Source organism: Panicum virgatum, chromosome 8N (genome assembly GCF_016808335.1).
Source record: "Panicum virgatum strain AP13 chromosome 8N, P.virgatum_v5, whole genome shotgun sequence".
In the NCBI taxonomy this organism is placed as follows: domain Eukaryota; kingdom Viridiplantae; phylum Streptophyta; class Magnoliopsida; order Poales; family Poaceae; genus Panicum; species Panicum virgatum.
Window position 1 is genome coordinate 10,246,040 of NC_053152.1, and position 9,395 is coordinate 10,255,434.

The following is a 9,395-nucleotide window of genomic DNA, read 5'->3' on the forward strand; positions in this document are numbered from 1 at the left end:
ACGTTCTTACCTGTGAGTTGCTCCTTCTTTCCTGCAGCAAAGAAATGAGAGAGTGAGAGAGAGAGGTCTCTTGAATTCAAATCTTGAGCGAAAATCCAATGGAAACCCGAGAGCAAAGTTTGAGAGGGAGTGAGTGAATGAGAGTTGAGTGTGCGAGCTCAAAACTCACCCCTCGGCCTCCAATTAAAGGGAGAATGGCCGGGCACTGTTGGGAGAGTCCAGGCTCAACGGCTAGTGACCGTTGGAAAAGGCTGGGCCCACTAGCCCTTGGCAGGGGGCCAGCCGACCCTAGGGTTCAGCCGAACCCTAGGTGGGCCCCCTGCTGACAGCCAGGGCCCACTACCCTTCTAACGGTCAAAAACTTTTTAAACTTTGGTGCCAGACAAACTTTGCTTCGAAAGATGTTTAAATTTATTTTCCAAAGGATTTTCATGCTCGGAAATATTTTTTTGGATTTTTGTGAAAAATTGAAAAGGTGCTAGAAAAGTTTCTAGCATGAAAGGATGTTTTGAGAATTCAAATATGCAGTGGGAAAAATCGAAAGGCAAAATGGTGAAAAAGTAAATATGGGATACGTACCGATTTACCTTCGGTAAGGGGTCGTTGTTTTGAGTCTAACGAGCGGGACCTTTCTCCTGTTGTGTTTACCACTGCTCGGGTCGTCCTGGAGAATTGGACGAGGACGAGCTTGCAACCTTATGCCACACCTTCTTGGTTATCTTTATGGATCGTGTGGTCGTATGATCTTGATTGGGAGTGATCACTTCAGCCTCTTCTCATGTTCTTGCTCCAATGTTGATCATTGAGCATTGTTCCTTCTTGGGCTGGAACGGGAATTTCTCTTCTCTCCCGTTGATGTTGAAATGGATTTCTCCAGCCCCTACATCGATGTGTGCTCCAGCAGTGCTCAGGAATGGGCGCCCATGGATGAGTGTTGATGGCTGCTAAGTACCAATTTTACGCCGTCAGCTCCTGCATAAATACATAAAATGTAAATATCAACATAGTGGTAGGGGTTTACTACTGACCATTTCCATGAGTGTTGGTAATTATTTGTATGCAAGTGAAATGAGGCAGAAAACACACTTCAAGAGCAAGGAAACACACTCCTCAATCCAAGGCAAAAGGCGTCGACCAATCAGAGCGTGACATTCAGCCTCACATGGATCAAAGGGCCCACTTTCGGACACAACCGACTTAGGCAAGAGCCATTCCACGTGGATTAGGCAAGAAGGCCCAGCTACCAGTCACCCAGCCAAAGATGGGCTGATTCGGGGCCAGCCGAAGGTTGGCCGACCTGCCCACAGCACCAACCGACCTCAGCCTTCGAAGTGGCAGCTCCCCATTGGTCCTAGAAGTCGGTTCTGGGAGGATCACCAGCTGAAACCGACCTTGCTGGCCGTGGCTCGCTCCTATATATATGAGGGGAGGGGACTCAAATGAAGACACACCACCAAGTTGAGTTTCACTTCTCACCAAGTGCTCTCTCAAGCCTCCTCTTGCATTAGAGTTGTGTTAGATTAGGGAGAGGGTAGAGGTACTCAGGAGGGGCGCCGGTATTCGGCGCTCTTCTCCATTTTTGTGTTTCTACGAGAGTGGGGGAGTAGTTCGGGAGAAGTGCCGGGTGTCGGCTCTCTGCTCCTAGCTTGTACCTCTACAGATGCTGCTACATTCTTCGGTATTTAGTAAGTATTCGTGGTTCCTATCTCTAGTATTTACTTTGTATAGTAGATGCTAGTAGTGCTTGTAGTTGAGTGAGATCAGTTCTCTTACTCGCGGGTTCGTCGCTCTGTATTCGTACAGAGTGCTGTAGTTTGCTACGGCTTGAGATACGTAGTTAGACTGCAGTAGTAATCGATAGCATAGACGTGGTGTCTAAGCTAGGGGTTATCCTTCATTTGCCTTATATTCCACGGTTTGTTAGAGGTAGTCCGTAGGTGGTGACAGCCCTATTGGTCCTTCGTAATCCTCCATGTTCGGATATAGCGTAGAGCTGTTGGCCGGAGTCGACTGGCAGACCAGTTGTAAGCCTGTGCCCGAAGCGAGTATTGTGCCCGAGAGATCGACCTTTAACTCACCAGTAGCACTATCTTAGGAATCCTCTCTACCCTTCTACCAATCTTGGTGTGTCCTTGGACCGACTAGAATAGAAGTTAGTGCACACACATTCCCTGTGGATTCGATAACCCTTGGAATACTCTAAGGTGAAAGCTACAACAGTATCCGTACGCTTTCATATTTATTCGTGACGCTAAAATACCCAACAAGCTTTCTGGCGCCGTTGCCAGGGAACGGTTATTGTATCTTTCTTCGAACCTAGTCGTCCTCGTATCCATTTATTTTCTTTTCTTCTACCTTGACCCCCGCTACCCATAGAGGAGCTATCCTTTAAAAGCTTCTCCACCCCACGGGATTTATCCCGTATCATCTTTAGTTTTTTTCGTGCTATCTTTACCCCCGCTACCCATGGAGAAGCCATCCTTTCACAGCCTCTCTGCCTCAAGGGGCGAGTTCAATGAGCCACCTTCCTCTTCCATATCCGGCTATGAACCTTGTCCTGACCTTATCGCTATGGTTCGGGAGCTTTCCTTCTCTGGGTTAAGTAGCGAGAACCCAGACCACCATCTGCGAGAGTTCAAGCAGCTTTGTTCACGCTTCGCCTCTGCAAGCATGAAACTAGATGTCCTCCGGTGGATGTTGTTTCCCTTCTCACTTAAAGGGAGGGCAGAGCAATGGTACACGTCCTATACATATACCGGAGAGGGAAGCTGGGACTCCCTAAAGAAGACATTCCCTATCATGTTCTTCCAGCAGAATGAGAAGGAAACTTTAGGCGAAGCCAGGGCTAGATTTTCGCTCCTAGTGAAGTCTGACCCTACCATGTCGACACTCAATCCTTTAGTCCTTGGGAAATTTAAGAGGAGTCTCGATAAGGAATCCGCCGATCATCTCAACTCAATCACCGGAGGAGTACCCCTCCAAATGTTCCCGGCTGAGGCTAATAAAATCCTAGATTATATTACCGAGTATACCTCTTTGTCAGCCGAGTCTGACCCATGAGGATCTTCTAGCGACTGAACCCAATCCTTCATTTTCCATATCCTTAGATTCAGCTCTAGAAACCTCGTCCGAACCAGGAACATTGGAGGGAGAAGAGATTCACCCCCCGAAGTTCTCTTCTAGATTCGAGGATGAATCAACGGGAAACCATAGAAACACCTCGAATCTCATAGATGTCCATTCAGGGAAGGAACCCTCCTCTGTCCACACGGATCAATCTTGAGATCTCTTGACAGAACCATTCCTTAGGCCTATGGTACCTCCTTCTCCTCCTGATTCCCGTAATGAAGCACATCTCGAGGAAGCCATGAAGGAGGATTGGTCAGATGGAGAGAAACACTTTTCTGAAGCAATTTGGATTAGCTCACCCTCCACGATCACTCCTTGCTCAATAAGGGGAACCACCGTAGAAGCCCACATTAACCCCATCATGGAGGTTAATGTTTTGCCATGGCACTTAGTGTATACACTTTTGGGCAATGCTACGCTAAGACCATCCGACACGCTCTTAAAGAGTTGTCCCTCGGGACACATCCTTAAATGTCGGGGGGTTACAAGTGTCGTGCCACTCATAATAGATGAAATCGAGGTCAACTTAGATTTCCATATCTTCGATATCCTCGATTTTGATCTTCTCCTAGGCTCCCCGTTTGAAAAACTTCTCACATCTCAAGGGAATCTAGATAAAAAGTTTAGGAAAACCGCTTCTGCCACTGTCTCTTGCTTAGAAAATTCTATGGCGAAGCATTTTCCCGAGTCAAACCCACTCAAGGAAATGATCCATGAATCTCCATTCATACCATCTGAGTCCATTCTCTCCGAGGTTGCAAAATCTGCTACTTCCGAAGAGCACGACTCAGAAGTTACCCTTCACTTTTGTGAAGATGAACGATCATCATCCCTCTTGAGCGAGTTCGAGCCTCTTTCTTCTGGCCCCAAGGAAGTTGTTCTTGACCACGATCGAGATTCAACTATCATTTCCCATGATAAATCGCTTGATACGAAGAACCGACGGGCCATGGAATGTTATGAGGCGCCGACTCTGGAGTCCATAGAAAAGGATTCCATATATGAGCATGGGAGCTTCATCCTAGTGATACCTCAAAAACCATGCTCTTTCCATACCTCTCCAGAGTCAGGCACGCATTGTGCCCAGAGCACACACGAGGACTGAGGTCCTCTCTTGCAAAACCTTTAGAAGGCTAGTTGTAGATTATGTTTACCGTAAACATTGCAAATTTCGTGGATGCTCTGTGGTGCTGACCTTGCAGCTAAACCTTCATGACACATCAACAATTGGTGATGAAATGGGGAACACATCATCAACAATAGCTACTAGAGGATATTCCCATGGTCGAGCTTTTACCAAAAACAAAGCACTGCCGGGAGATAGCCCGGATTATCATCTATTTATTTCCCTTCAATAAAAGCAAGAGCATGTTCTAGGATGTGTTTTTCCTTCGGGTATCTTTGCTCGCTTACCTTTCCGGGGGACGATCAAGAAGAATGACGGACAAGTAACACCTACGAACAAGAGAGCTACACCAACTACAACCCCTAGATATGCCTTGATGAAGGAACAACTACAGAAGGAGACTTGAACACCGAATTCAGCCAGCCACCTCTGGTTTGGCTGAGTAACCACTGCCTTGATCCCCATCTTCTTAAAGAGCGATAGTATGTGCAATCTCTACCTCTCAACTCTCTTGATTCATGAGTTTGAATGTTTTCTTTTAAATCGGACTCACTAAAATCAAACTCACCATGAATCAGTGTATCCTCCTACTCTACATGTTTCCTATGGTTGGCTTGCATATGTTTTATTCCATACTTATCGCCTTGATGCTTGTGAACAAAAATCCTTAGGAAACCATGCTTATCTAAATAGTTGACGTTTGAGATATGGTTTGAATAATATGATCTTCATTCTTGATGTTTAAGTGCTTGGGAAATTTATTTGGAAATTTGGAAAACCCTTTGCAAAACTCTTCTTTGATATGCCAAAGTCCTACCAAAGCCATATGATGATATCTCCTGAAAACCTTATACACATATGCTGCTTGTCTTGCATTGAGCTTCGTCAAATTGTTGTGACCCTTGGGAGAATTCTTTTCATGCTTTCATGATCAAGATTCACGTGCACACCATATACCCCCTTTCTATGCTTCTTTGACAAGTTAGCATTGTACCATCCACTCATTCCACAAATTAAATGCTCCACTATTTGTGTTGGTCTCTCTCTCTCTCTCTCTCCAGTTTTTGTTAAAAAAAAGAGAGGCATGGGCTATCGAGAAAAAAAAATATGGACACATGAAGGTCCAAGTATTGAAAAAAATAGAAAGAAAAAAAATATGGACACATGAAGGTCCATGAAAAAAAAGAAAAAAAAGAGATAGCCATGCTCTCAAAAGAATTTATATAGGGAGAGAGATCATACAAAAGGAGTTTCCATTCCATCCATCACAATCCATGCATGTGCACATCTTGATCTGATTGTATGACTTGTTTTTCTCTTTGGATCCGGTTTTTGACTTTGCAATATATGTGATACAAGTATGCCTTATACTTCATGCCCTACCTTGAGCTCCACATATAGCCATCACTAGAAGTAGGATGAAGAAAAGGCAAGTCAAATGCATTGGTAAGGACATATACACATTGAGCGATCTGAGAGAATCAAATGAGGAGCTAAGCAAGGATTGTTTTGAAAACTTATTGAAAAACCCCAAGCTACTTGACATGAGGAGTAGAAGTGATTGGATTCACGACCATTCCATTCCTCAACTACCCAAGATAGCATGATAGACACTTCAAAGTTCACAAGTGCAATGTATGGTTTGGAATAACACTTATGCTCGCTTCATACCTTTGCAAGTCATGTTCCACCTTAGTCCTTTCTGCTTCACTCGAGGACGAGCAAAGGCTAAGTATGGGGGTGTTGTTGACGGCTGCTAAGTACCAATTTTAGGCCGTCAGCTCCTGCATAAATACATAAAATGTAAATATCAACATGGTGGTAGGGGTTTACTACTGACCATTTCCATGAGTGTTGGTAATTATTTGTATGCAGGTGAAATGAGGCAGAAAACACACTTGAAGAGCAAGGAAACACACTCCTCAATCCAAGGCAAAAGGCGTCGACCAATCAGAGTGTGACATTCAGCCTCACATGGATCAAAGGGCCCACTTTCGGACACAACCGACTTAGGCAAGAGCCATTCCACGTGGATTAGGCAAGAGGGCCCAGCTACCAGTCACCCAGCCAAAGATGGGCTGATTCGGGGCCGGCCGAAGGTTGGCCGACCTACAGGCCGGCCGACCTGCCCACAGCACCAACCGACCTCAGCCTTCGACGTGGCAGCTCCCCATTGGTCCTAGAAGTCAGTTCTAGGAGGATCACCTGCTGAAACCGACCTTGCTGGCCGTGGCTCCCTCCTATATATATGAGGGGAGGGGCTTCAAATGAAGACACACCACCAAGTTGAGTTTCACTTCTCACCAAGTGCTCTCTCAAGCCTCCTCTTGCATTAGAGTTGTGTTAGATTAGGGAGAGGGTAGAGGTACTCAGGAGGGGCACCGGTATTCGGCGCTCTTCTCCATTGTTGTACCTCTACGAGAGTAGGGGAGTAGTTCGGGAGAAGTGCCGGGTGTCAGCTCTCTGCTCCCAGCTTGTACCTGCACGGATGCTGCTACATTCTTCGGTATTTAGTAAGTATTTGTGGTTCCTATCTCTAGTATTTTACTTGGTATAGTAGATGCTAGTAGTGCTTGTAGTTGAGTGAGATCAGTTCTCTTACTCGCGGGTTCGTCGCTCTGTATTCGTACAGAGTGTTGTAGTTTGCTACGGCTCTAGATACGTAGTTAGACTGCAGTAGTAATCGATAGCATAGACGTGGTGTCTAGGCTAGGGCTTATCCTTCATTTGCCTTATATCCCACGGTTTGTTAGAGGTAGTCCGTAGGTGGTGACAGCCCTATTGGTCCTTCGTAATCCTCCACGTTCGGATATAGCGTAGAGTTGTTGGCCGGAGTCGACTGGCAGACCAGTTGTAAGCCGGTGCCCGAAGCAAGTATTTGCACGAGAGATCGACCTTTAACTCACCAGTAGCACTATCTTAGGAATGCTCTCTACCCTTCTACCTATCTTGGTGTGTCCTTGGACCGACTAGAATAGAAGTTAGTGCACACATGTTCCCTGTGGATTCGGTAACCCTTGTAATACTCTGAGGTGAAAGCTACAACGGTATCTGTGCGCTTGCGGATTTATTCATGACGCTAAAATACCCAACAATGAGAGGTGTTTCTTTTGTTATCTCCATGTCGAGCACTACGAAGTCAACTTGGATGAAGTAGTCTCAAACTCTGATTGGAACGTCTTCAGCGATTCCCTCTGGACAGTGGACTGAAGAGTCTGCTAGCTGGACGTGCATCGGAGTTGGCGTTAGATACGTGAAGTTGAGCTTGTCGAAGACGACCTTGGGCATTACGCTGACGCTGGACCCAAGATCACACAAGGCATTGCCGAAGTATTGAGTGCCAATCGAGCAATTGATCGTTGGGCACCCCGGGTCTTCTTTCTTCTTTGGAGGTTGGTTGAGTATAGTAGCACTACATTCTTCCGTAAGTTTGACAACCTCCATTGTGGGCAGCGGTCGCTTGTTGTTGATGATGTCCTTGATGTAGCGGACGTATGTTGGTACATGCATTACGTCCTGTAATGGGACTTTGACATGTATCTTCTAGATCATCTCAACTAAACGAGCGAACTGCTCGTCCACAGTGATCTTTTGTTTTCGGGAGGCAAACGGGAGGAAGTTTGTATCAAAAGTTTTCCGTGGATTTTCTTCCTCGGGTTCCTCATGCTTTGTAGACTCTTCCTCCTATTCTTGTGGCCATGCTGTTTTCTCTACATGGTTAGGATGCGGTGGATCACGAGTGGACTTACCACCCCTCGTGGTCACCGCATTTATCTTTTTTGAAAACAGAACAGTAGCAACTATTTGCACAAGTTGTGATTCTATCAATTTGTTGAAACTTAATTGGTTTTTAAGAGAAGAAGAAAGAGTTTCAACTTTTGCATTTATTCCTTCCTAAATTTATTGTTGGCAGCAAGCTTTTTGTTTAAAGATTCATTTATTTTAGCTTGGCCAAAAACTAAGTCTCTTAAGGAGGGTTGGCTCGAATTGAAATTCGAATTGAAGTTTGAGTTGAAATTGTTACCTCCTCCTTGGAATGGTGGGCATGCTGGCCCCACCCCTGGCCTCCTTGCGGACGGAACCCGGTGTTGTTGTTGGTGATGTAGGCTGCGCCTTCACGGGTTTCAGGATAGTCGTTCCCCGAGTGTCCACAGTCACCACAAACCTCGCACGTTAAGTACGAGTTCATGGCATGGACGGGAATAGGCATCTGTGGCCGGTTCCCTTCACCAAGCTTCTTCAGTAGGAGGTCCAGCTTGGCAGCAAGCATGTCTGTCTCCTTGACGGTATGAATTCCGCCCTTGGTTCTGGGCTGGGAATGCTCCTCGTTCCAGCCCTGGTTGGAGACCATCTTTTCAATTAAGGCCGTAGCCTTGGCAATTGTAAGGTCGAGATAGGCTCCTCTAGCAGCAGCATCAAGGTGGGCTCTGGATGTTGTCGTTAGCCTATTGTAAAAGCTTTGAAGCACGAGCCACTCGTCCATCCCATGATGAGGACAGGCGAGTATGTATTCTTGCAGTCTCTCCCAAGCTTCTGGGATGGATTCCATCCCTGTCTGCTGGAAACTTGTAATTCTTCCACGTAGGGCATTGGTTTTGCCCAACGGGAAGAATTTAGCGAGAAACACCGTGGAACATTTGTCCCACGTGCTAATGGCTTCCTTGTTCTGATAAAACCACTACTTCGCTTTCCCTAGGAGGGAGAACGAGAACAAGCGGAGCCTGACAGCGTCAGCCGTAATGCCCCATATAGTTACGGTCTTGCATAACTCCAGAAAGTTTTGGAGATGGGCTTTAGTGTCCTCATTCGTCTTGCCACAGAATGGGCTAGCCTGCACCATGTTAATGAGGCTGGACTTCAGCTCAAAGTTCACGTCCCCAACATCAACGTTGGGTCCAGTTGCCACACTGGCAGCTGAGGGGACGGAAAAGTCGCGGAGAGTCTTCTCAGCCATGGGTTCAATGATTGTTGATGGTGCTTGGGGTGCTGGCTCGCTTGTCAACTGCGAGATCGGAGGAGGGACGACGCGAAGTCGGACCTTTCTCACGAGTTTATTGGGATTTTCAACAAAGTTTGTCGGCAAGGAGAAACCAGACATACACTACCCTGTTTTCATCCAATCAGGAGAAAACAAAAAGAT

The 9,395-nt window shown here is 46.2% G+C and overlaps 1 non-coding gene across 1 annotated transcript; it reads left to right on the top strand.

Moving 5' to 3' along the window:
• The first annotated feature begins 8,736 nt into the window (after positions 1–8,736).
• LOC120687019 lies at positions 8,737–8,843 on the top strand. Its single transcript, XR_005680523.1, has one exon. It is a non-coding gene; the product is annotated as a small nucleolar RNA R71 (small nucleolar RNA).
• The last annotated feature ends 552 nt before the right edge of the window (positions 8,844–9,395 follow it).